Below are 24002 nucleotides of genomic sequence, written 5' to 3'. Positions count from 1 at the left end.
ATATAGAGGGGGAGGTAATCCCCCTCAGGAACAGTCATAGGGGAGGGGAGTAAGGGGAAAATGGGAGGGAGGGAAGAACGGGAGGATACAAGGGAGGGGATAACCATTGAGATGTAACAAGAATAAATTAATAAAAAAAATAAAATTCTATTAAAAAAAAAACAGAAATTTGGACCCAACAAGATAGGAAAGATGTTTACTTCGTGTTTGCCAAATGCAAATAGCCAAATCACTATTAATGTAACATTTATGCAATTCCTGATTGTCTCGTGGTTCTTCCTGTTGTATGTAGTTTATTTTATTCATGTGTAATAATATAAATGTATACATTAAAAAAGAGACATAATTTTTAAAAGTGTGTTTGGGCTGAGGAATTGGCTATGTCAGTAAATACTTTTGCATGAGCATGATGACTTGGGTTCAACTCCAAGAAGCCAGGTAAACACAAACACACACACACACACACACACACACACACACACACACACACACACACACAACTCACAACTCACTATAGTAAAGCTTGCCTGTAATCTTAGCCATGGGGATATAGAGACAAGTGACTATAGCTCACTGGACAGCTATTATAGCTGAATTGGTGGGCTCCAGAAAGCCTTGCATGTACTTACTCACTCTCTCTCTCTCTTCCTCATCTTCTCTCTCTCTCTCTCTCTCTCTCTCTCTCTCTCTCTGTGTGTGTGTGTGTGTGTGTGTGTGTGTGTGTGTGTATGTATGTATGTGTGTGTGTGCATGCTCAGGTGCCATAGAGAGGCTGCACACGCACATGTGTGATCATCTATATGGAAGCTATAAATTAACCTTCAGGTGTTTTCCACTTTGCCTTTTATAAACAGTCTCTCACTGGCCAGTGGCTCACAGAGTAAGCTACACTGGCTGTCTAGCGAGCCTCAGAGATCTGTCTGTGTTCACTCTCCAAATTCTGGGATTAAAAATGACTAATACCAGATTTAGATTTGTTTACATGGGTTCTGGGGACTGAATTCATGTTCTTGTGTTTGTGTAGAAAATTTTTTATGAATTGAGCTGTCACCCTTACCCTGACTGTACTTAGTTAATGAACTCAGTTTGTCTCCTAGTTAAGAGATTGTGGTCTATCCTCTTCTCAGAAATCACCCAATTTCAAGAGGAGAGTCTGTCATCTACCTAGTGATGGAGGCTTGACAGCCTTGCAATCGTTCTGCCCATCACACATGCTCTAGTAGAAATAGTAAGGTATCTAAAATCATAGTAAGAATTGTGCTGGAGAGAAATGCATAATAGAGTAGTAAATGGGGCTGAAAAATGGTTCAGTAGGAAAGAGCACATACTGCTCTTGCAGAAAACCCAATTTAGATAATTTACAACCATCTGTAACTCGGGCTTCCAGGCATTCAGTGCTCTCTTCTGGCCTCTGTGTGACCTGCACTCATGTACACATACCAACAAATAGACATGCACATATTATGTGTACATAGTTAAAAATTAAATCTTTAATTATGAAAAAGTAACACAAACTTGATCTAAAAGATAATCTGACTCCTCAATAAGGAAACATGATGCTTAAGAAAGTCAAGAAGCAGAAGAGTATTCTGTGGAAAAAAAAGACATGACCACAGCCCATAGTTATATATTAGAGAACAAAAGAAAATTTAGAATATATTGAACATCTGTGTTCCTGGCATGAGGATATGCATCATGAGATAGATATACAGAAAAACATACAGCTTCAAGATGTCTCATATTATTGAAAAAATAGCCAAATTAGTAATCAGCAAAAGAAGCCAAGTGACAGTGAATTCAAAGATGGGAATAAAGCCCCAAGGAAATACCAAATGTCAGAGGCAACTTACTTTGAGTCTCATAAATTGGGGACATATGAACAACTGTAATACGGTTTGAATGTGAAATGTCCCCCATAGGCTGGAAGTATGTCTGAATTGGCTACTTCTGTGTAAAAGTGAGAGACCTGTCTCAAAATAACAAAACCAAAACCAAACACAACAAAAATAATGAGTAAGGATGGTTGCTCAGGCATAACAGCAATGTTTTTCTTCTGTTTTCCACATTCATGCATGCACTCCCTCACACATAACCACACACACACACACACACACACACACACGCAAGAAAACTGACACAAGCATAACTGTACCAGAGGTTTCCTATGGAGAAAAGAATAACATAACAGAGGCGTTCTGGAGCACATCATGGAAGGCTTTAAATGTCAGGCAGAAGAGCCAAGAGCTGGAGTGTCACGTGGAGGTTTAGAACAATCTATTCCTGTACAAGCAACCTGATGGCAGTAGGCAGGGTCACCCAGAAAATGTTGCAAGATTTTGTAGTCATCAAATGTCATGTGTTTCTAACATTTCCAAAGTTCGCACTGTTTTGATATGTGAGAGGCTTACTTCCTGGCTATATATCATGGCCACGTGGGTCGGCAACATATTGCTATTATTGCATCCCTTCTGTTATCAGCACAGGATTTCTGGATGAAAGAGAGGTAAACACATATGTTTAGTCAATCTCCTTGAGCCATAAACTGTGTGTTTTTAAATAGCTAAAGTTATTCTTTTCTCTATGTATTCCTTAGACATTTCACATTTCACACATATAGAATTCCCTGTAATTTTTTAAACATTCATAAATATGGTTTATATCCATGTGTTCTTTTACAGTATCCTTTTCATTCAAACACTGCATTTCTCATGAAATATCAAAGAAGTTTACTAAACATGTCTGTCTATCATAATCTTACATATTTGCCTTTATGTATAAAGCTGTAACACAGAGACAAACATTGCAGAATACAACCATCACAAGAATTCATCTCAATAGAAGAACATTGTTAGAAAAAGAACAAGGGTAAAAATTAACAAGGATAATATATAAATTATTTTATCTTTATGTGTGTGTACATGTGTATATGCATCCATGATTGGATACAGGCATGCATGTGTCACGTGTCATGGTGCACATGTGGAAGTCAGAGGAGAGCCTCAGTTGAAAGAGAGGTAAACACACATGTTTGGTGCAGCTTGCCTTCCACTTTGTTTAAGACAGGCTCTCTTCACGGTTCATCACTGTATATCCCAGATTCACTGGCCTGCAAGCATCCAGGGAGTCTCCTGTTTGCTTGTCTTCTCCCTTCAGGACACTTGCACTACAGATGTACGATATTGTGGCCGGTTTTATGTGCTTTGGGGCATTTGGACTCAGGTCTTCTAGCTTGTGCAGAGTACTATAGCCACCGAGTACCTGCCCCAACTCTGCTATTTTTTAAAAGTTTGACATTTTATGAACAAATTAGAGGGGTAAGGTGAGGGAGATTGTATAGAGACTAGAGCCAGCTCCACAGAAAAGCAGGGACATCAGCCCTTTGAAAGTTCCTGAGAAGTGTGATGAATACCACAAATTTGGAGAGAGCTAAATAGAAGGCAAAAAATGATTCCAGCTGTGGTAAAGGGCTAAGTGGATAAAGGGCCCTCTGTACAAACCTGCATGCCTGTGTTCTGATCCACAGCACCTGTGGCTGTGAGTATAGTTCCAGCACAAGGGAGGTGGAGGCAGAAGGATTTCCAGACCTCACTGGCCAGGCAGTCTAGTTGATAGGAGAGCTTCAGGTTCAATGAGAATCCAGATTTCAAAAGGTGAAGGTTTATGAGGAAGGCACCCCACCTGATTTTGATTTCTGGCCTCCATATATATGGTGATACACATGCACCTCTCACACACACATAATAATAACAAATAGAATAGCTCAAGAAAAATTTTAATTTTTTTCTTCTTACTAGCCAGAACCTTATGATGGACCGAGGAAATGAAGCAGAAGCTAGGTGAAAGTTGTATGATATCTGTTCTCACATATGAACAACATACATGATGTGTATCAAATCTTAGATTGATGGAGTCAAGAGAGTCCAAGGTCTGTGTTTGGTCTGGAGGGAGTTTCACTCTCCCAAAACTCATGTCAAAATTTGGTCCCTCTAATGGTTCACCTTGACTGTCAATGTGATGGGGTTTAGAGTCACCATGGAAACAAATCGCTGGGTACATCTGTGAGGGAGTTTCTAGATCTGGCAAATAAGGTACAAGGTGTGGGTGGCAGTATTTCATTGGCTTGTCTTTTGGAAAACAGAGAAGAGAGAAAGTGAGCTGAACACTATCATTATCACTCTTTCTCTGTACTTTATGCTTGCAGTTGGAATACACTAGCTGCTGCACATACTTGCTCTCATGTGTTCTCTGCCATGATAAACTGCACATCCCGGAACTCTGAGCCAGGATAAATATTGTCACACTAAACTGTGCCTTGTTAGGTGTTCAGTCACAGCAACGAGAAAGATAACCAATACAATTTTCTGACAGGCTTTAAAGGAACAATTAATGCCATTCTCATAAAAAGAGATTAATACCATTCTTACAAAACTAGGTGGATCATCCAAAGATTCTAGTTAGAAGAGAGACTTCAACTTCTGTTTTTTTCTTGTCTTTCTTCTTGCCCTTAAGTTTTCCACTGAGACTTGATGCAGCATGGGGTTTCCAACCAGAAGGTGAGTAAATGCCAACACCATATGTTAGCCAAAAGAAACACCTATTAATTGTTTCCTGCATGTATATTTGAGTGTGAAGTGAACCCATGTGCATATGCATGTACAGTGAGTTGAAATATCTCCACATTCCTTAAACTTCTATGCTTTGTGTAGAGAAATTTCTGATGTTCTTTCATAGCAACAGAAAGAAGACTTTAATGCTTCCCAGCAAATGCTGCATACAGTTGCAGCCACACTCTTCTATTCTATCTTAATTGAGAGAACCATTGTATTCATAGTTATAAGATGGTAAAATGAAATCAGGATTGAAGATTAGAATATAAGGTGCATGGCCTGGTATCTCAAAACTTTTGGAATATACAACTGTTCATCTTAAATATTAATGAAATTCTCTATGAAATTGTACAAACAATACAGAAAAAATTGGAAGAAATGGAATATTAAATACAAAACTCAGTGAGAAATCTAATCTAGATAAAAACAAAAGAAAAGTTCTCAGTTAGGAGACAAATGATTTATGTAAAAGTATAATAAAATATAATAATATGCAAAAAACTAAATAATTGGTGAAATATGTACTGTGTCCTAATTTGCTCATGACTCTAGGTATGAGCTTGGTGCTAAGCTCATACCTAGAAAGAGAACTGGATGAACCCCAGATAGTAAAGGAGGAAAGAAATGCTGTGAAAACAAATCACAAAAGGGAGCTGAGATTACTCAATGGGTAAATGCACATGCTACATAAGCTCAGAGACCAGAATTCAAATCACCTGCACTCACATACCACTTGAAGTATGGTGACACATACTTATAACCTTAATAATGGCAGACCCAAACAGGCACATCTGGAAAGCCTGCTGTCAAGTCAGCCTACTGAGGCCTGAGAGCTTCAAGTTCACAGGAAAATCCAGTCTCAAGGGAAAAGGTTGAGTGGTGGAGTCAGATATGTGATGTCTTCCTCTCACATACATAAACATTGGCTCACATACTTCCACACACATGCTTATAACATTGTGCACTTACAAATACAATATAAGTAAATCTTAAACATACATAACTAGTGATTAAACTGTTCCCAATAATTACCAAATGCATTGCTTTAATACCAAATGTGGGGGTTTCTATGAGTAGCATAACATTTTCTTTTTCCTATTACCAAGGCTTTCGTGTGAGTTTCCATAGTGATGAACAATAGGCACTTTGATGCTTTCACCTTCCTAAAAACATAATGGCTTGTGATTACAAGTAGTGAGCTTTTTGCCAGGCTCACTAAGGAATTATGATTAATGAGGTTGAATTTATCAATAGAACTCCCTTATAGTTGTATTATAGAATTTAAGATCAACATTATGAAATAGAGGCTAACTTATATTTCCCTTGATAAAATCAAGAAGTATTAAGGCTAAGTACATTGGTAAAGATTAAATAGGTAGCCTAGATTCAACATGAAACATGAACGCATGTCTGTCTTAGTCCCAAGTCTACATTTTTTAATAATTGTATCTTATGCCTAGGTGTGTGTGTGTGTGTGAATATGTGTGCACATGATCACATGGGAAAGTCAGATGTCAAAACCGATTGTCAGTCCTCAGGAGATATTTGCCTTGTTTCTCTATAAAGGCTCTCTCTTTAGCCCTGACCTCACCAAGCAGGCTATTTATCTCACTCTCCAGTGATTCCCCAAGGCCTTCCTACTTCTGCCTCTTTTTCACTTGGACAGCAATTGCACACTACCATGCCCAACTTTATGTGGATTCTGTACCCTGAACTCAGATCTTCATGCTTGCATGGTAAACACTGGCCATCTGCCCCACTCTGCAACACTAATGAGTTAAGCCCCTTTTTCCTTTTCTAGTCTTCAGATAACACAAAGATGGGTTTTAATGAAGAATTTTCAACAGAGGTGATTGGCAATTCATGCTATCCTATGGAGATTATATATGTAACTGTCAACCCAGCAAGTAGGGAAATGAGCCTGTGCCCAAATTATGTAAAGTAAGTACAGAAACACTTGAACATGTCCTTTGGGCACTTTGATCCATGTGGTTGATGTGATGCCTGAAAGAGCCAAAGTAGAAGATGAAAGGTGCATTTGAGGAGATGGCTCTGTAGGTGAAGCATTTACTGCACAAGAATGAGGATCAGGGTTTAAGTCAGCATAACCCAGATGAAAAGCTGGGCAGGTGTGATGGCCACCAGTAATCCTAGCATTTGGGAAACAGAGACAGGAGATCATCAGAACAAGCTGTCCAACCATATTAGCCTAATCTACAAGCAAAATCACCTTCTCTCATTGGACCTGGGCCTGCAGTGAGCCAGAACATCTGGGCAGGATAGCATACCACTGCAACATCTTTTGTCCTATGGCAACAGGAAAGCAAAGAAAAAGTGGGAGAAGGAGGAGGTCTGGGACAAGCCTTATCAATCCAGGGCAGAACCCCAATGACCTCTTACCTTCATAGATAACTCACCTAAAAATAATGTCTTCATACTATGAATCTATAAGGGGTTATTACCATATTTTATTACATGCATATATGTATGTATATATGTATGTATGTATGTATGTATGTATGTATGTATGCATCTATGTGTATGGACACATCTTTTCATGGAGGTCATAACTTGTGAGCGGTAGTTCTCTTTTGAGCATGGATTGAACATGATTCATCAAGTAAGGCATAAAGTGACTTTATCTACTGATTCACCTCACCAGACCCCCAAGTTCTATATCCACTCCTGGAATTACCCCTCTAATCATCTGAGCTTGCTAAGCATTGTTCTTTTTCCATGCTAAGGAGGTCCAAGTAGATAAATCAATAGAGCCACCATTTGCCAAGAGATCGTCACTGATCACAATTCACATTTGTTGATGTAGTTCCTGGCATCAGATAAACTCTAACTAGGATGCCTTAAAGGTGGTCTTAATTTAGAGAGTAGCTATGTAGGGTTTTATAGTACTAGATTTAAAAATATGCCTCTATTTTTCTTTGATTGGATTTCCTTTTAAAACTTTACATATTAAACCTTGCTGGTCTTGAAAATCATAGAGGGCGATTTCAGTGATTCTAAAGGATAAAGTGAAATAGATCAGAATGTATGTGGATCTGAGAAACAGACGTGCAGGTTACATATGACAGCAGGGAACAGCAATCATGCACAAATTGAAGCATAGGATGGGCATGAGGATGCATTCATTGAACACCTTGTAGCTGCTAAAATAAAGAAAAATATGAAGGATGTGAACACTTAGAAATACGTGAGAGATCCTTTGGAGATTGCTGGAACTGAAGGGGCTTCAGAGACAGCAATATCATTGAGAACAAAGACCATGTAACAATACTGCCACATCAGTGAAGACAAAGATGATGGCTGGATTGTTCAGAAGTTTTGTTGTACTGTGATAAAATGCTTTAACAATAGCCACTTAATAGAGGAAGCATTTATTTTGGCTGATTGCTCAAAGCTTCAGTCCATTTTGGTAGGGAACTCACAGTGGCAGGAACATGAAGTAGTTGATGATTTTGTAAGTACAGTCAAGAAGGAGAGAAATATGAGTATTAGCGGTTGGTTCACTTTCTCACTTTTGATCAGTTCAAGATCCCACCTCATAGAATGGTTTTACCTACATGGTAGGTCTTTCTACCACAACTAACACAATCTGAAAACCTCTTCACAGGCATGCTCAGAGATTGATTTGTTTCCGTGGTCATTCTAGATCCCGTCACATTGGCATTAACCACCACAGGTTCAGTTTATCCCCACATGGTGGCTTAAGAAAGCAGAATTTTAATTGTTTATTGCTCTCTGTGTGTTCTATCTGCAGCTTTGCCTTTGACACTTTGTGAATTCCTTAGGGGAAGATGTGGGTCATAATTTCCCTCATGGCAGCACGTTTGATGATGTCTGGTGTGACAGGTACTAAGTCTTTAGAAGGCATCCACTTAATCTTGTTCTTCATGGCATATACTGCAATGAATAAGAACAAAAATATCTTTTATTCTTGTTGAACATTGTGAGTTGCAAAATGTTAGTTAATCAACAACAAAAAAATATACATATTGGATTTCTCATGTGGAAAAATTGCTCATAACTATAATAGCCTGCACCTTCACTCTAAGCGTATGCTCTTGAAGAACCTACACAGCTGATATCTCCTTTCTTGGAGCAGGATGATATTTGATTATTCCTAAACCACATAGAAATGAAGAGAAACATAGGCTAGAACTATTGCAAAGCGATAAATGCTTTCCTTCCATTATTTGTCTCTCTGTGTTCTTTTCTGAAACAACCTAAGTCCCTTTGCCCTAGCTCTTGTAGAAATTCAAATGGCTCTTCAATTTTACTAATTATCACCCTAATCCTATTCCATAATCCATTGGTTTATGTTCAAATTGTTTCATTTGACTCTAAGCTCCTACACATTACTTATTTCCCTAACTTAAAAGTATTTAATCATTAATCAAATAAATGAATAGGCTTTAGCCTTAGCATAATGTAGAAATTATCAAACCCTAATGACTGCATGAGAAGACCTCAGACTACTCAGATCCAGGGATAATGAAAATGTTAAGTACATTGAGTGCTTACCGTGTAAGTTCAGATTCTCATTGACCCAGGGAAGCTGGGCATGGCAGCACACATTTGTAACTCCAGAATTATAGAGAAGAGAAATATGAGGACTAAAGCTCCCTGGTCATACAGACTGATCAAGTTACCTTGTTTCAGGTTCTGCAATAGACTCAGGTTTAAAAGGGATCCTGCTTTAAAATCATGAGAGGTTCAGCGTGAGAACATACCTTAAATAATAAGATTCAAAGAGGAATCTTGCCTTAATAGTAGAACATGGAATAAGGGACCCTACTTTAAAGAGTAGGTTACAGAATGATGAACTAAGACATCAGGTATGGACCTCTGGACTCCATACTCATGTGCACATATGTGCACAGGCACTGATAAGCACAAGTACATCTATGTACATGTACACTCATACACACCATGCTACACAAAGGAGTGATAGGGAAGGACAAAAAGAAACACACACACACACACACACACACACAGAGAGAGAGAGAGAGAGAGAGAGAGAGAGAGAGAGAGAGAGAATATTTGAACTATGTAACTCTCCAAATTTATATCCACTGTATTTATTCAAAGCATCTGGATATTTCAGCATCTTCAATTCTGACATATGTGAGACTCTTATCCATTTAAATTTTTATCTGAATTCTTTGTCTTCCATGTCGTATTCTACAGCAGGCCTTGGAATGCAGGGTGCTTCAGCCCCAACTTTTTCCCATATTTTCTTCAGTTTTCAATGCTCACTGCTGCAGAGAATTCCCATTAACATGTCAGCCACATCAAGTAAAGAACGTCCTAAGTAGACACTTAGGTGAGATTTCCAGTGAAAAGAAAATTGTCATAATGCTGGTAAGTGGGTGAGCTGCCACCCATAAAAGGGGGTAATTATAGGTAAAAAAAAAAAAAAGAGTTGCCTGGCCAAAGCCAAAATCAATAAGGTAAACTACAATTAATGACTATTTCTTGAAAATCCTCATTCAAAATGAGCAGGTAAGAGATGGAACCAAATAAACCATTTTGTCCTGGATGGGACCACCATAAATCAGAATGATAAGAGAGATGTTCTCAGTCATGGTTTAATATGCTGCTCCTGTTGAAGCTCTTGCTCCCAACATGCCTAATTTAATCCACAGTCAGTGCAGTCATTGTCACCCACACTGAGAGAATGCATATATATGCATATATTTGTAAGCTGTCTGCTCCAATTCACATGATAGTTTCAAACTCCAACCATTCATCTTATGACATTGTTACTTTTCTTCTCTTGTGCAAAATTCTGCTCTTCAAGGGGCACTTGTCACATAGAAAACTGAAGTGTTTGTTGACTGCTTATAGTGGGTTCAATGTTAGGCCATTCACGCAAGCAAATTCATCCCCAACCCACTAAAAATCTATCTCTCTCCTCTAGAGGAAGGAACATTATTACTTTTAAATTATGTATTATTTTATAAATTATGTTTTCCTAACTGCATTTGGCAATAAATAACATAATAAAACATAAGGTCTGAAACTCATTGTTTTCTGGGTCCAGTGAGATAGCTCAACAGGTGAAAGCTCTTGCCTGGAAACCTAGAATGCTCTCTTGGTACTGACATAAATGTGGAATCAGAGAACTAATCCCACAGAGTTGTCCCCTGTTTTCCAGCACGGTACATGTTCCCACACATGTACACCTTTATGTGGGTTTTTGACCTTGTATTTTTATTACATTGTTTGCTGTCAAATTCATTTAGTCCTCCAACAGGTATCAAAATATGTGTAAAAGGTTGTGTAAACATATATTTTTTCTCTTCCTTTTATTCATTAAGCAAGAGATACAATGTCTTCTTATATTGTATTTGGTATTGTAAGTAACTTAGAGATGATTTAAAGCATAGATGGTGCATGTGGGTCATATGCAAACACTGTACCATATTCAGAAGGACTGGAACATTATGTGATTTTAGTGCCTTCAAGTTGTTCTTGAACCAGATCCTTGGGGAGGTGGAGATATGACTGTGCATTCCTTAATGGTCTTCTATGTTTATTGGTTATTCTCACCACTTTGGCCTTCCTCAGCTTCCTTGCCTGCAATGTCCTCTGCACCTAAGTCTACTTCTCAGTTCTATGATGTCTCCATTTTCCTCAAGCTTTCGCTGTTTTTCAACTGCTTCTTTTCTTCCTCTGTAATGGACCCATCCCTTCCTCCCTGCTGCTCCACTCCTGCCCTAATGTCTAATAATCACTAAGATTTACTTGGCCTCATCACACCACACATCTGCCGTAAAATACTTTTGTAGGCTATGTTTTTAAACAAGAAGCCATAGATATTTATTCTTGAGCAGCCAGAGATGCAACAGGCAAGCAGAGTCTAAATGAAGCCTCCCACACTACATTTGAATTACTTAGCCTCACACAACCTTAGGCTCTTGCTTGTAAAATAAGACAAAAATATCTGCAATATAGAAAGTTCTTTAGGTAGCAAGAGATTTTTAAAAGATACCTTAAATTTTCTACTTCATGAGACAAGTTATCTAGGGCTTTTCCCCTCTAGAATGGTGTGTTAACTGAGATGAGGGTTACTGCCTTTTGTTGGTAGCAGAATCCCATGGGTCGGTATCCTGGACTGCACAAAAAGGAAACAAAGAACTAACTGAATACTAACATTCATTTCTCTGGGCTGTAGAAAAACATGCCTATCCACCATGATGGGTATACCCTTGAACTGTGAGTCTAAATAAACCCTCCCTTCCCTGAGTTGGTTTTTGTCGGAGTGTTTTCTCACAGCAACAAGTAGCTAATTCAAGACTCTCTTAGGTTCTTCTCCCCACTCAAAATTCAACTATGCTGTGAGGCTTTTCTTCCTGTGAAGTAAAAGAGGAATAGGTTCTTCAATTGTCTAAGGTCTCGAGGGATGAAAAGACGATGATGTAGCTATGAGAGTCTTACCTGCGGTATAATTTTACCCTTCCCCCACGTCAATTGCAATAGCTATCAATTACATTTTCAGTCAACATTATATTGAACAACTGCCAGGTCTTATTGCATTAGGTGCCAGGGATATTAGAAATTATTAGATTTTGTCCTTGCCACTGAGGAAACAGAGACATGTAAACCAGTAAAAGAGAGCACAAGTAGTGAGTAAGAAGATCATGGCAAAATTGTAGGATTGGTGACAGTAGAAACTTAGCAATCATATCAAGCTCATAACACAGGGAATAGAAAACCTTAAGCATGAATTAGTATGAACATTAAAAGAAAAAATATAAATACAGTGGAGTATCTAAAAACCATCAATGTCTGCATCATGAATCCCAGGAAAAGAGTATGCTGTTTTGCTTAATTAAGTGACATGACTTTCTAATATCTTCATTAGATAGGAAGATACCATTTAATGAATATATCTTCATTATATTCATTTGAAAAGCTTTAAGCATAAAACATTTGATATTTAAGGGAAAAAATCCCTTGACTTTTTTTTATGGTATCACTTTTGTAGCATCATTACTTACAAAAAAACAAAATGTCATCTGATAATATTTTTAGCAGCTTCATCCAAGTTATTTTTCTTTCTGTCTTTTTTTTAATGTAGCGAAAGTTTCTTTTTGTTTCACTCATTTTCCAGTTAGTTCTTTGAGAAAATTTTTATAACATCTTTAATCATATTCATTCCACCTCTTACAAAGTTCTTGTCAACTACACAATTGTTATTGGTGTGAACATATACACTGTTTTAGATTGTTTCTTTGTTTGGAAAACAAAATAAAGTTTACTTGTTATAATAATAATTAGGATATTTTCATTTTCTTCTTTTCATGTGTTTGGTGTATGCTGTGCACATGTGTGGACAGATGTGTCTTTCAGTACTCGTTGATGCATGTGGATGCTTGCTGTTGATATTTGGAGTGTTCTTTGATTACCCTTCCATCTTGTATTTTTCAGGCAGACGTTTCTAGTTAAGCCCATGGCTTTCAGATCTAGCTAGTCTTGTAAACCAGTTTACTCTGTACATCTCCTTTATCCATGGTGACTCCTTAGCTTTGCCTGCATAGACTGGAATTATGGACAAACATTTACATAGATACTGGTGTTACAAACTCTACTGGCCTTCTGGCCAGCAAATGGTTTAACCACTTTGCCATCTCCCTAGCTCATGATCACTGTTATATAGAAAAGAAGATATTTAGATTAGCTGCCATCTCAAGGTATATACAACCTTGTTTCTTCCTAGCTATACACATATTTTTCTGACACTCAATAATATCCTGGTACATGGTACATTCCATTGAACTGTGCTCCTTTGTCTTTTTATTATTATTATTTAAAACATTCTCCCATTCATTCCTTTGGAATAGTCTTCCCTTGAACCCTTTACTTCCCCTACTCTGTGCCTCTCCTTAATTAAGCACTTCCATGCCTACTATTCCACTTCCTTATCTTCATTACACCTAAAACCTATATTACCGCTCTCCTGATCTCTCTCTCTCTTTCTCTCTCTCTCTCTCTCTCTCTCTCTCTCTCTCTCTCTCTCTCTCTCTCTCTCCCTCTCTCTCTCTCTCTCTCTCTCACACACACACACACACACACACACACACACATACACCATTGTGACCCCTCTCTAAACTTTTTGTCTTGATGCTAGTGAACTTGGCATGGCAGGTGGTTAAACTACTCCCAGAAGCCACTGCTGCAGTCCACTGAAGTAGTAGCAGAATAACATATTTATCAGATAATAAAACTAGATGTGTTTCTGGATCAACCTACCATAGTGGAATACTAAAACACCCCCACCCCTTCTGAATACCCATCAAAAAGTAGCAGAAGAAGCTGAAATGGAAATAAAGAGAAAAAATGTGTAAAAATAGTTAATATAGAAGTGTTTATGTTAATAAAAATGTTCTATATAGTTCAAATGAAGTTACAACTTGTGGGGTGATGATGCCTCCTGGCATCCCCACCACCACTACCAAGAATCATAAACTATATATATATTTTTAAATCAAAACTACTCTTGAGAACCTTTTGTTTTGTTTTGTTTTGTTTTTGTTTTTTTGAGACAAGTCATCTTACTCATAGAAACTTCAAAATAATATAAGTGATCTTTCATATCAGCACTTGGGAAACAGAGATAAGTCGATGTCTGTGAGATCCACTTTATACTGCTTTACACAGTGAGCTCCAGGCCACATTCTCTCTCTCATATATATATATATATATATATATATATATATATATATATATATATATATATGAATATATGTTCTACTTTAGTTGTGTGTATGTGTGTGTATGTGTGTGTGTGTGTGTGTTGATTGATCTTGAACCACCAGACATTCAGGTGTTAATTTATAATCCCCTGGGGTTTTTACTTTTCTACAAACAAACCCTCATATAACAAAATTGATGCTGTGTAAACTTGCCTCCAAATTATCCCTGAATGACCAATAAGTTAATGCCTACATCTGAACAGGGCAAAAGAGAAGTAGGCAGAGCAAATGTTCTCAGGTTTGGAAGAGAAGGATCATAGGAGAGGAAGATAAACAGGAAAGAGAAGGAAGAGGAGGAAGAAGAAAGGAATTTCCATGGGTTAGCATAAAACAGAACCACAGAATGGGAGGATCTTGCTCTGAGCATCCAGAGATGGAGAGTAAAAGATCAGATGGAAAACATGTGAAAGTATGTATTGGAATTATAGATGGGGAAGTAGCCCAGATAGAAAAGACTATAGCAAATGGCATGGGATTTTGAGCTGGGAGATAACAAGGTAGCATAGGAGATTAGTTTCTGCCCAGGTCCAATGTATAGGTGTATTAAAATCTAGCAGATGTCTGGGTCTGTTATTTATATAATAGCAAGTTATATAATAACTTCAACAATGATTATATGTAATTAATAGTAGATATGACTATCCCCTTTACTACAACATATGTGTGTGTGTGTGAGTGTGGCACACTCCAACGGAGGGAATACATTCTGTTTTTGTTGCCCTTGATCGACTCCCAGATCTTCTGAAGACATTACATACTTTGGACACAGAAGGTGAAATAGAAGCCTCCTTCCTGGAACTAGTTCAATCTGAACATGCTATGCAATCACATAGGTGAAAAAGTAAGCAACAGTCCTAACCAGATGTACAGTCTATGAACCACAAAAACAAGCACTGCCCAAATACCATTGAGTGTAGTAGTAGTAGTTATACTTAGGGGGCATTCAGCAGTTGTCTAACTAGACTTAAGACAATAGAAGGGACTTCATGCTGAGTTCTAGAAACCTAGGTAACTACCCATGGCTCGTGAAATCATAGACAGACCCCTACAGGAGACCTAATACTGTCACTTTCTTAAACTGATTGAATTCCTATCTATATTCTAGATATTTATTTTCATGTGCACAGACGAATATACCTCTCACCCTTCATCAAAAAAAATGTTTCTTTTTATAACTGAGACAATCACAGAAATCCACAACTGGTCAAAATACAGAGAACAACTGACTATGGGGTGCAAATCTACGACTGATACACTTACAACATAATCTCTATGTCAATGGTCCAGGAATAACTTGAAAGAGGGACTAGAAAGAGTGTAAGAGCCAAAGGACCAGAATATCTGCTTGTGAAACCGTGTCTTTTGTACATGCTAGAGAAATTGAACACATGAAGTCTCAAAATGGTTTCCTAAACAGTACCTGCTTATCACACCAGTTAACACACCAGCATGGGGGGAGGGGAGTTTTACAAGGTCTACTCATACAGCAGTGGCTCTCAACCTTCCTAATTTTAATATAGTTCTTCATGTTGTGGTGACGCCCAATCATAAAATTATTTTTGTTGCTACTTCATAACTCTAATTCTGCTACTGTTATGAATCATGATGTAAGCATTTTTGGTGATAGTGGTTTGCCAAAGGGACCATGACTCACAGATTTAGATAAAAATTTACAGGTAACTAAGTAATGGCTTCTTGGAAAGGTAGAATCAGTTTTCTCAAGGGGCAAGCCTCCTGATAGGTTATCAAAACCCAAGGAGCAACACTAAATGGATTGATTAGGCTTCATTTAAACATACATATGCATATATATGAAACAATAATTAGAAAAGAAGTCATGAATTTGAAAGTATGGAGGAGAAGATGAGAAGGATTGAGGGTGGAAGGAGGCATGAAACCAAGGTAAATATAGTGCTCATGCAAGAAACTCTCAAAATATATTTAAATTAATTTCTAAAGTGTTACTGATTACAGATATACATGTTCTATATATGACATAGAGAGAGATAGATGATAGATATATAGATAGATGATGCATAGAAAGCTAGATAAATAGCTAGATACATACATACATACATACATACATACATACATACATACATAGATGATAATACATACATGCATACATATATTATATACATAGGTGATAGAATAATAGATACATAGATATAGATAGATTTATAGGTGATAGATAGATAGATAGATAGATAGATAGATAGATAGATGATAGACAGATACTTCTTACTTTATTTTCTGCATGGAATTGTCTCCTAAATCCATAAAATGAAAAAAAAATCCATTGATCTTCATGTCCCTGACATAGAATGGTGTACTTTATGCAAAGAATCAATACATCCCCTACCATGTATGTTAGCTCAGCTCTAAATAACTTATAATGTCAAATATAATGCAAATGCTACATGAATAATTGATATTCTGAATTGCTTAGAAAATAATAACATGAAAAAATATTTTACATTTTTAGTTCAGATGTAACCATTGTAGGTACTACAAAGTACATGTAAATTGTCTGGAAAACTATTTAATCTATGCTTGTTTGAACACACAGTTATGAGACCCACTGATGTGCAAAGTAAAATGCACAACAATTACTTTTTAGTTGAAGGAAAGAAGAAAAATAGACAGCAAAAGAAAAAGTGAGAGGAAGCTCCTTCACATGTATGCAGGGGCGGGGGTGGGGGGATTCAAGGGAAAGGAGACCCTTCCCTGCATGTGGTGCTGCCTTCTGGCTTCCTGAGGTTACACCTTTCTCCTCCTCCCAGCATCACTGTCCAAGGCCATCACGAATAGCACTCACTGGGCAAGGCAGTGCCCTCACAGTGGAAGAAGTGTGTTGTTGGTTCCACTGTAGGAGGATGCCTTCAGATGCGGGCTACACAGGGTTAAAACTGAAGGCCAACCCCTAGAGGCCCCATTGTTGCTGTTCATCTCAACCCTCTTTGTTACTTCTCAAGCAATTGCTCTGCAGGCTATAATTTCTTGTTTAGTCTCTTGGGAAGTTTCAAAGCACACACTCCCTAGCTTCCCTGTTCAAGCGAAAGAAAACACAGCATCCCTTGGCCCCCTTCCGCTGTCTTGCTCCGTTTCTTTCTCATTATTGTAGCATTTCCTGATATTGCTCTTTGATTGTGGCTCAGGTCTGGCTTCTCTCTGAGGATTATGGCTGTTCTTGCCTGCTTCCTTGGTTAGAGTTTTAATTTCTTCTGCATTAGGGAGAATTTCTCTAAGGAGAGTCTCTTGAGCCAGTTTGTGGATTTGGCCTGTCTTCAATTTCAAATTCTTTTCTTTCTTGATGTTAACAGGAAGTTCAGAAATTTCTATTTCTTTGCCTCTCTCCAGGCCGACTGGCCCATGGTCGGCCAGTGCAACTCCCTCTTTCCCCAAGCACCTAGCTCCACTGTGCACAAATGTCTGCTTCCCATTGAAAATGCAAATTTAATTTCAGCAAAAACAACGACAAGAGGGTAAAGAAAATAGAAAAAAAAGTCATTATGAAATTAATAAAAGTAATAAAACTTAGAGACTTCAAGATTGAACTCATGAATCTTTTGTCTATTGCTTTCCCAATCCCTTCCCCACCTTGAACTGCAGGAAACTAAAGAGGAAATGGTATCAGTCTTATGAGACCATACAGCTTTGATCTAGTGGAGTTATTTCAATAAGATCAAGAGTTCACACTTTGGCTTTTGTCATCCCTTGGAAAAGGAAATTGCTATATATGTTCAGACTTGAAGAGCTAGACGCAGGTCATCCATCAGGGAGCTGGGAAAATAGTCCTCAAGCAAGCATGAGGACTAGTGTTCAGCTCCCCTTACCCTAGTAAAGATCCAGGCATGGTAAACATACACTTGTAAATCCATTGTTGGGAAGTAGAGACAGGTGGCTCTCCAAGGTTCATTGGCCAGCAAGTTGACCTAAATAGAGAAATTTGAGGCTCAGTATGATACCCTGTCCCAGAAATTAAGGTGGGTAGTAAGAGACACAATATCTGACATCAGCCTCTGGCCTTCTAACTTATACATGTACATGTGTGGGCACATGCACACACACACACAGACACACACAAACACAAACACACACACACAGACACACACACACACACACACACACACACACACACACACACACACACCAGCAGCAGCAGCAGCAGCCTGACAGTCTCCACAGGGTTTGGGTAGCATCTGGCTGCTACAGTCAAGAACTATGTGAAGGAGCTTTCTGGAAGTTTGAATTAGATGATAGATAAGGTCTATTATAATGTTCAAATGTTCTTATTTTCAGGTGACATAAAATAAAATAGATGTGTTAATTAAATTTTTAATGAAATGTTCTGACTTGCTCAATTCTAATCCAGTCCTACAAGATATGAAAAAGATATTTTTCAAGCTTTTATATACAGTGTTTATTATATGCTAAGCATATGTGCATATGTTCCCTTCTTACCCCACTCTTCCATTTCTCTCCTGTTCTCCTTTCTGTTATCTCCATTCTGACCTAGGCAGTTTTATAGTTTTGAAGGTGTGTGTGTGTGTGTATGTGTGTGTGTGTGTGTGTGTGTGTGTGTGTGTGTGTGTGTGTGATTTTACTATCTATATAAGCTCTTAGAACCATAAATGAGAGAAAACACATCTGCAGTTGGTTTAATTTGCTTAATATGAATATCTCCTGTTTTACACAATTTTGTGAAAATGGCCTAACTTCCTTTTCTTTTTTTAGTATTGTTTTCACTTTTTGAGAATTTCACATGTGAGTACTATGATTCCATCATTACCCTCCTCCCTCTCCTTCCAAATCCTTCCATGTCATACTCTCCAGTCCTCAGATTCATGGTCTCTGTTCTTTACTGTTGTTATAAATATACATATGCATATACATTTATAAACACAACCTGTTGAGTTCATTATTTAGTGTTTTTGACTGGCCACTTTGTTATAGTGTTTACTTCTGGCCACTCAACTAGGGGTCTCTCCTCTCTCTCTCTCTCTCTCTCTCTCTCTCTCTCTCTCTCTCTCTCCAACCATGAATTATCTATGACTCTTTATTGAGGGGTGGGGTTTTTGAGATTTCCTCTAGAATAATGTTTAGCTATTCTAAATAATTATCTTTATATCGATAGTTATATCAGTCACCCCTCATCAAAGAAGCTTCTTTTTGTAGCAGAAGATCATTACAATACACCACAAGTAATCAAATTGTGCGGTACTTGGCTCCAGTTCACATACCTGAAGCACACTCCAAGTACGAAAGACTCAGGGAACACTTTGAAAGAAAGATTAGAATGAGCTGTGAAAGAGTGTCTTCTGTATATGACAGTGAAGTCATATCAGTGAGATCTCAATATGGTTTCCTAATCATATCTGACAAATAAAAGCACAAACTGACATTGACATACCCACTTCCTTTATGTTTGGGCTCCAAAACATCTGTTGTATATATAAATCACATTTTCCTTTATTCACTATTCTTCTGTCCATGTTAAACAGGTGCGCACATGTGCACGCACACACATACACACACACACACACACACACACACACACACACACACACACACACACAAGATCACAGTTAACTAGGATTGTAATCAAAACCAGCAGCATCATTTAATTTAATTACTTATTTTTAAACAATTTATTTATTCTGTGTGGGGTATGTGGGTACATGAGTTCTGTCACATCTGGGTAGGTCAGAGAACAACTTCTGAGACTCAGTTATCCCACTACTTTGTCTCTGAGGTAAAGTCTTTCATTTCTTCTGCACCTGGGCTGTGCACATGACCTTCCTGTAGATTCCCCTGTCTCTGTTTTCCATCCTGCTGGTATTATAAATACCAGCTACCATACAGACTTTTACACCATACCTGTGATTGAACTCAGGTTATCAGACTTCTGTGGGAAGGGCTTTTACTTTCTGAGATATCTCACCAACTACATCTTCTTTGAGATGATTACATAAAATAAAATATAAAATTTAATACTCATTGAAATTATATTAATTACTAATATCCTCCTCAGTTCGATCTTGATTTCTTTTCTGTAAAAGGTTATTCTAAGATCCACATGGCATTGTCATGCTCATTAAGTGGGATGAATTAAATGAAGGTTGTGACAGAAACAAGAATAGAACACAACTGGGACTGGGGAAATGGCTCAATTGGAAAGGTGCTTACCGAGCATGCAGGAAGCCCTGTGTTGGATCCATGGCACCACCTAAATGTGGAGTAATGACGTGCAAGATAAAGTCATCCATAGTTACATAGCAAGATTGAGGCCAGCCTGGGATACAGGAACAGCTGACTTGCCAACATAATTAAACAAAATGGTAGAGCCAGAGTGATGATATGTTGGGTTACAATACTACACAATTGTGACAATCTAACTCAGCCAGGTAACAGAAAATATCTGTCATCCTATGGGGAGACATAAGGCAGAGACAGGAGAATACATGAAAGCTAACTTGCCTAGAATACAGTGGAAAAAATAACAAAGAAACCCTGCCTTAAACAAAGGTTAAGGTCAGGATTGAAATTGATGGTTATCTTTTGACTTCTGTGAATGCAGAATGAGCATACATGCAAGCAAGCACACACACACACACACACACACACACACTCACTCACTCACTCACAGAGGTAAAATGCACAAAAGAATGGATGAAAGAAAGAAAACAAGCATAATTAAAATGAATTATTTCCAACTGCTGTGATTGCTTCTTGTAACATAGGATGTTTGGGTATGACATCCGCAAAGAAAGACCTATGTAGCTCAGTTGTCCCACCTGGCTTACATGAGAAGAGCAGTAATTATTTTCCTACCCAGAGGAAATGCTTCCTTAAAGACTGGACTCTTTATTGCCAAATCTCCTAGAAATTCTAGGCATTGAGGACATGTCCTTCATACCAACTTGGAAGACACATACATACACAGCATGACAGCATGTCTGACTCACTGTCACAGAACACAAGTATACAGATGTCTGCTGAGAAGACTTTTGAGAAGAAACAAGGGGCAATATAATAGAAATCATTGGAGAGAGAGGGAAAATAAAACTTTCCTTAGACAAGTTTAATATGAAGTCAATTGGGCTAGAGAGATGGCTCAGCAGGGAAGTCCTTGCCCAGCAAGTGTGAGAATGTGAGTAGGTTCCCAGAACCCATGCAAAGCCTGGACATGGTGCCACTAACAGTAAAAGATTTCTCAACAAGAAACCACCAAAAGTGAATTCATAATAAAAGCAGAGCGAATCCCGTGTTTCCACCAGTGCTTGTCCATGTTCTATCTGGTGACTTTGCTGCAGTCTTGAAACCAAACACACAGAAGCACACATTGCACTGTGCGTTCTGATCCACCAGGCCATGCCGTCAGCACTGTCTAAAATACCTTGGCTGGGATCTGCGACTATTAAATGTTACAAATCACCGTGTTCTCATTTTTAACTGTGTGTGAGTGTATCTGTCTATGTAGGTGTCTTTGCCTGTGTTGGGGTAACTGTACGTGAGTGAAGGTCAGAAAAGGTATTATATTTCCTGGAACTGGAGTTCAGGCAGCTGTGAGCCACTGAACTGGGAAAAGGAACTGAACTCAGATCTTCTGCTGGAGCAGTACGTACTTTTAAACACTAATCCATTTCACCAGACCCATACTGAAGTATTTTTATCAGCATGCTAACTGTTCTGCTCTTTTGGACACATAATAATTTAATAATGAGAAACATAGAGTTTTAATATTTGCCTCCTCAGCTTGGAATGTCAAACTATTCTATCTTTGGCTTGTGTTGAGTTAACATTTATTTTTAAAATTTGCTGTCTGGGTTCCTGCCTTAAATTCCATAAAGTTGTGGAGTTAATTTCAACTTAGCATCAGGACATAAGTTTCAATAAGATGTTCCATCTTGCCATATCAAATATTCAGCAAAGACTTGCTTCTTTATGTAAAAAGGAAAAGGCATATGATGTCATTAGTATGTGTTTTATTTGTCTTTAATAGTTTTCATGCGTAGTGAATATATATGTGTACACCCACATACATATAGTAAGGAATTGTTTTCAAGTAAAAATTTTTATCATAAATAAATGCCTTGATATGTATACCTGCGTTTATATGTGTATATACATATACACATACACAGGAAAATATTTAAGAAGTTCTTTTGTCTTAGACTGGGAATAAGTGACTATTTGTTCATTCCCTCAGCATATGCTTTGATGGAGAATTCAGGTATCAGATGTTTTAGTGAATGGAGGACATTTGGACCATCCATTCTTCATTCAGCATAGTTGCTAAGGCCACTGCAGTGATGTGAGGTAGTGGTGAGAATAGAAGTCTATTTGCACTGGGCAGAGCACTCAATACCTTATACAAATATTCTTCTTGTCACACTTGACCTCAGTGTTATCTTGTTTACAAATGAGCTGCTAGGGTCAGAAACACCACAGGGAATTCACCTGCAAATAGCCATTAAGTATTATTGTAATACATTGGGTTAAAAAAATATGATATTGATAATATCTTAGTTAGTTTTATGCCTGTGATGAGACAGCGTGACACAGCAAGTCTTCTAAAGAAAAATGTTTAGTTGAGGTTTGCTTACAGTTGAGAGGATTAGTCCATTGTCATCATGGTGGGATACATGGTGGCACCCAGGCAGACATGGTGCTGGAGAAGGAGCCAAGAGTTCCACATACTGACCCATAGGCAGCAGGAGGAGAGAATAAGCAACTGTGAGTCCACTGAGCTTCTGAAACCTCAAAGCCCACCCCCAGTGACATATTCCCTTCAGTAAGGCCACACCTCCTCCATCAAGGCCACACCTTCTAACGGTTCCACTCCCTAAAGGCCTATGGGAACCATTTGCATTCAAACCACCACAACATCTACATTAACAATGAATGCTTGCTAAATGTAAATCAATTCTGGAGTAAAGATTGCTTATACTGGAGTAATATGAAGTAGTTTTGCCCAACACAAAGTTTTGTCTTGGTAAACAAAAGCTGACTATAAATTTCAGTATGTGTTGGTCACTTTTGTCATTACTGTGATAAAGTATTTGAAGAACAATTTTGAGAAGAAAGTGTTTAAGGTCCCAGTATATCATAATGGGGAAGGTATCATAGCAGGAATGTGAGGCAGCTGGTCACATTGCAACCACAATCAGGAAGCATAGAAAGATGAATGCTAATGTTTAACTACTTCATCCTTTCTCATCAGTCCAGGGCACCATGCCTGGAGATTATTCTCCCACAATTAAGATTAGTCTTCCCATCTAAATTAACCCAATCTCTAAACTTCCTCACTATTATGCTTGGTTTTAGTGTCAACTCACCATAAATTAGAATCATCTGATCAGAAAGCCTCAGCAGAGAAAAAGTCCAGATTGTCTTAATTGATGAGGGCATTGCCACCCCAGCCATAGGCAGATCCTCTGGAAACAAGCTAAGAAAAAAGGACACAGCAGAAGGAAGATCATGCCTCCTGTTACTAATCTCATCTTTCTCTTGCTTCATAGACAAGTTACCATGGTGCCATTGTTGCCTTTTCCTTCACTGGTGCCAGAACCAGAATTCTAGGCTCCTGTCATGGATTAAGGACTCATAGAAGCCTTGT

At 38.2% G+C, this 24002-nt stretch overlaps 1 long non-coding RNA gene across 1 annotated transcript; it reads right to left on the bottom strand.

Moving 5' to 3' along the window:
* Positions 1–8281: 8281 nt before the first annotated feature.
* On the bottom strand, positions 8282–23822 carry LOC311592129. Its single transcript, XR_014777302.1, has 3 exons — positions 23722–23822; positions 22990–23082; positions 8282–8522 (listed from the first exon to the last, which is right to left on the bottom strand). It is a non-coding gene; the product is annotated as an uncharacterized lncRNA (long non-coding RNA).
* Positions 23823–24002: the final 180 nt, after the last annotated feature.

Source organism: Acomys minous (genome assembly GCF_964271855.1).
Source record: "Acomys minous genome assembly, chromosome: 1".
In the NCBI taxonomy this organism is placed as follows: domain Eukaryota; kingdom Metazoa; phylum Chordata; class Mammalia; order Rodentia; family Muridae; genus Acomys; species Acomys minous.
Note: the sequence above shows the minus strand (reverse complement) of the source record. Positions and strands in the feature narration are given on the sequence as shown.